The 4,939-nt window shown below is 38.5% G+C and overlaps 1 long non-coding RNA gene across 1 annotated transcript; it reads left to right on the top strand.

The window, feature by feature from the left end:
- The first annotated feature begins 722 nt into the window (after window positions 1-722).
- Window positions 723-4,658, top strand: LOC133625327 (uncharacterized). Its single transcript, XR_009818645.1, has 3 exons — window positions 723-790; window positions 2,419-2,480; window positions 3,946-4,658. It is a non-coding gene; the product is annotated as an uncharacterized LOC133625327 (long non-coding RNA).
- Window positions 4,659-4,939: the final 281 nt, after the last annotated feature.

Raw genomic sequence — 4,939 nt, 5'->3', positions numbered from 1 at the left:
TTATAATAAATGCCATCCTACAGATGGAATTCAGCAGTAATTCCAAAAATATTAAATTATCTACTTTAAAAAACTGAGTCAAGTGAGTCCTCTCTTTTTAAAGGCTGTGAAAAAGAAATCGTCTTTTTTTCCAGACTTGCCAGTAGAGAAGGGGATAAGCGGGAAGTACAATTGATCTCATCTAAAATCTCTCAGTCAAGAACATTTATTATGGCATAAGGCAGAAAGTGAGAGATGCTTATAAATGAAATCCAACTGTCTCTCCAGATGCATTTTGCTGAAATGCTATTCACAGTGAACCTTTAAAACCTGAATTTGCAAAGCATAAGCCATGCTGAAATAAATCTAAGCTGATATATTCATTTGTAACAAAATGAATGTGACACATCACGGCTATGATGATATGTAATTTCACCCCGAGAATTCAGTTTTCAGAGGTGATTTAATTTTCTTTAAAACATATTGAAAACTACATGACACAGATGAGAATCAAAATCCTTGTATCATGTGGATATTAATTTTGACAAAGTTCACCCTACAACTGAAATATAATAGGCAAATCCACTATTTGTTAAGTCATCTGCGATGGAAGGGGTTGATACACAGTCATTTAAATGCTGAGTGGGATTATCACTCAAATGTTTAAAGACTCTGAGCAGGAAATAGGATAAAGGAGGAGAAAATCAGATTATTTATTCGTGCTTCATTAAATATTTTTTTCAGGCATTAAGACCATCCAGAAGAAGAACATTAACTCAACCTTGTGCTCTCCCTAAAGTTCGTAGAGAAGGTATAAGACACGGTAAAGTTAAACTGCAGTGAGAGATGTGTCCATGGTATGGAGCTGTTTGATAAATGCTGTTGCAGTATTTGTCCTAGTCCCCAAACTTTGCCTATTAAAGTCAATGGGAGTTTCTTATTGCATCTCCATGCAATGAATAAGCCCTGGATTCTTTACATTTGCTTTTACAGTCTGCTTGATATTCTCAAATACGGCGCTGTCCTCCTAACAATTGTGCATGTGTATGCAAATGCACACAGACACACAGGCTATTAAGACCTAGATGTGAGCCTGAATTCTCTGCCTTCACACTTGGAATGTCTACCAGAATGAGTTACCGTGCACCTTTCATACCACTGGCATGTGTAGTCTTCATTAACCAAGCTGCATTAAAATCACAGCTCCAATATTTTGATTTAGCAAAGCGTTTAATCCTGTGCCAACTTCAAGCGTGTAAGTAGTCCCGTTGCGTTAACGGTGCTCCTCACATGGTTGAACTTAAGCGTGTACTTAATTGCTTATTTGAGTTGGGGCCAGAGCTCTGAGAACGCTGCAGGAGCGAGCCACGGGTGGGGGAATGCACTCTGCTGAGCCAGAGACGGTTCAAGTTGTAATGGCTTAGTTCAAAACTCTTTCTTTCCAACATGCCGAAACTTTGAAGAAGGCGAAAGTTTTTGCGGTTGTTTGAAAGGATCGTCACGGCTCAAAATTCGAGACAATGGGGGGAGTGAGGTGGCAGTACGGACTGGATATAAACCAGAAAAAAATTGGATCAGAAAGAACAAGAAGATTAGGAGATACAGCAAAATGTCAAAACTAATAAGAGGAGATTTCAGCTACCCAGACACACAGGAACAGGGACACAATGAGAGAGAAATAAATCAAGCAACAGTCATGTACTATATCCTCAATGTATTAAAAGATGGCAAGAAAGACAAAAGTTCTGACTTTTCAGCAGTGCAGCTGTTAGGAGACAGAGGTGGAGGACTCACTAATGACCATAATCCAGTTGGATTCATTACTGCAGACTGAACCTGCAAGAGGAATAAAAAAAACCCCAAGGACTTTGAACGTAGAAGAATAGTGAAGTGCTGGAGAGGATCCAGTGGGTTAAGCGTCTAATGGGAGGAGTGGGAGGAGGAAAGGACACAAAGGAAATGGAAACTGTTCAGAAAGCAATTACTGCATATCCAAGGGTGACTCGTGTTATCCAGCAATGTGTACACTAGGAGGAGAAAAAGACCATAGCAAATAAACACAGAATTGGAAAAGATATTGAGAGATAAATAAAAAAGATACATAAGCATCGTAAAATTTCAGGTGCAGAGGGAAAACTGAAAGTGTATGCAATTAATTTAAGATAAAAGAAAGCAAAGATACAAAAAGTGCAAGCAGATAATGAAATGAAGATGGTAGAAGATTATAGAAACAGGCTAATATCAGAGTATGTCCCCAGAATACGTCAGAGAAACTCTGCACAGAAAGCAGCAGGTTTTCAGGGTGAAACCAAGGCAGCATGATACTATGTGTCAGTTCAAGCTCCATTCTTCATGGCTGGTTTTACTACTAGTAAAAGATTTAAAATAATAAAGCAATCAGCAATGCTTGGTTTTAGACAAAGTTTTCTCCTTTTACAGCATACTGGGAAAAAAGCCAATCCTGCTTTCCCCATCTCATGGCTCATCTTACATCAAGACAGGTAAGTTCATAGTTTTTCCACAACTTTCCACATTTACCCGAATGATCCAGGGGAATGAAAAGGAACTACATATTATCCTTAGAAGTAACTACACCTCATCTTTAGCAGACACTGATAGATGCATATGCAGTTGTCTTTTCCACTGCCATTCCACCTCCGTTTCGCACAAGCTGGAAACTGGAAAATATAGGAAATACTTGCTCATTCAGGCCAGCTCAGGCACTGTACATCAGTAAGAAGGGAAATGTACTCTCAGTGCAATTATGCTTGGTTTGTGGTGGGTCTCAGCTCACTGCATTGGTGCCACTGAAATTCTGTTTCCACTGGGTTGTTCCTTTACTATGGCTGACATTGTAGTGGTGGTTCCTATTAACCTTCAGCCTTCATCACTCCTAAAATTCACATCGTTGGCTTCTTCTCACCATCTCTCAAACAGCTTGTCAGAAATCCTGGTATGAAGATGACTGTGGAGGCTTGCTCTTGCCCCGTGCTGCCATTGCCATAGCTAAACAGTATTACTTAGTGATTTAACATTTCACCATTCAGATGCCTTCAATCTTGTCCAGAAGGCATCTTAGGCTATCTCTATGTGAATATATCATTTATCCTGGGAACATTTTTTGACATTGAGACCTAGAGCAGAAGGGCTACCTCCATGCTGTAAAACCCTTCAGTCCTCAGAAGCAGAATAGCTGCATGCAAACTCTGTTGAAAATGGTCTTTTAGATTCTGAACTGTGCCTGGGAATGTTTGGAAAGACAGTTAATTTTCCTGGGAGAAAAACATTCCAAGAAGCATCTGGAAAAATGATAAATATCTACAGCTGTCATGCTAGGGAGTGTTTCTCAATATTACTTGAGACTCCTGACACGGGCTCTTGTGAAGAAATTCCTTCTAAAGACACTCCTTTTTCTGATTTTCCACTAAAAACTGAGGAAATCTGTGGAGGCCTTCCTTTTCAAGCAAGACTTTGGCCTCTTCACCTCCCAGCTAACAATCTAAGCTCATACTAATAAAATAAGGCAAAGTGAGGTGGTTCAGGTCACAGGACATGTACTTTCTTGGAAGTATTATAGCTTACAGCATTAGGACCTACAGTCTTTCACTTATACCTATTAGAATCTTATATGACTGTATTAACTTACTTGCCAGGAACGGAACAATTGGTTGTTGTTTGAGCTGCCAAAGTGATGCTCCTACAGCCAAACCCTTTCTATATAAACATGTTTTCTCCATAACAATATATTTCTGCCCCAAAACTACAGCTGTAATTTAAAAACAGAAGAAGCATCAAAACAATAGCAAAATCACACTGCCCCTGTATTGATCAGCAAAGTCAAAACCAGTAAATCATTGGCTAGGAGCAACCAGCTACATCTCATAACTTACTCCTATATTTGAACCATGATAATAAAGAATATAGGCTACTGTTGCCACTTTACTGACTTCTCTTTTCATTTTGCAGGTTTTTAAGCAGATTTTTCATTCAGCATCCTGTTCTGTTTGGGAAAGCAAAATACAACATAGGTAAAGCCATAGCAGAAACAATGTTAAATGACAGGTGGCAATAGGAGCAAGGTTGTATAATTTGAAAAACTGTTCCACTCAATCAAATGTTGCATTTGGAAACAACAGATAGGATGGCAGGTACTTGCTTATCACCATTTATAGTGGAAGTACAACTGCAGCTCCAGTTCTGTTTGAGATGGTGCAGCACACAGTGGGAAACAGAAAAACAATAGTCAGAGATGCCGCTTAAAGCCACAAGAGAAATCATGGATTGGTTTAACAAAGACACAAAAAAGCTCTTGATATTCATGAGATTCAGTAAGTGCTGATAAAAAAAAGTCTTCTGATGCTTAACCCTTCACAACTTAGAGTTGTTTTTATTCTCACTGTAGTATATGTGCACTTTTTGTGTGAAACAGAGTAAGCGGGAACATTCACTTGGGAAAAAGATGGGAATTATATACAGAAGATATCAGAAAGTACCATTTCCCCTGTACAGTATAGCACAATGAATTCCCTCATAACAGCTTCTGGAATGAGGAAATACCTAAGATATGTATAAAATACTTGGATGTATTTTATTAGCTTTGTTTAGTATTTGTCACGCTAGTAAAGCTGCAACAGCAGAATTCCTGTGCTCAGACATCTCCAAGTTCATCCTGCTCTTTCAGAAAAAATAAATGCTTTTCTCAGACTGGAGTTTTCTTTAAGACCAAATAAAACCTGAAACCAACCGAAATCACTTCGTTTTAAATTGCAATGTTAAGAAGAAATCCAAACGCATGCTTTATTGATAGGTACACTAAATGACTCTTCGTTTATGCATAAAACACATTTACTGCAGTTTAATGCATCAGGGCTATCTAATGTACAGAGAAGGTGCTGTCCTTTATACTACTTTAACCTGAAAAAAAATACTGATGTAATAGTATAACTGAAATCTATTGATC

The sequence above is a fragment of the Colius striatus genome, chromosome 1 (assembly GCF_028858725.1).
Source record: "Colius striatus isolate bColStr4 chromosome 1, bColStr4.1.hap1, whole genome shotgun sequence".
Classification (NCBI taxonomy): Eukaryota; Metazoa; Chordata; class Aves; order Coliiformes; family Coliidae; genus Colius; species Colius striatus.
The sequence above is the reverse complement of the archived record's forward strand: the minus strand, read 5'-3'. Positions and strand labels throughout refer to the sequence as shown.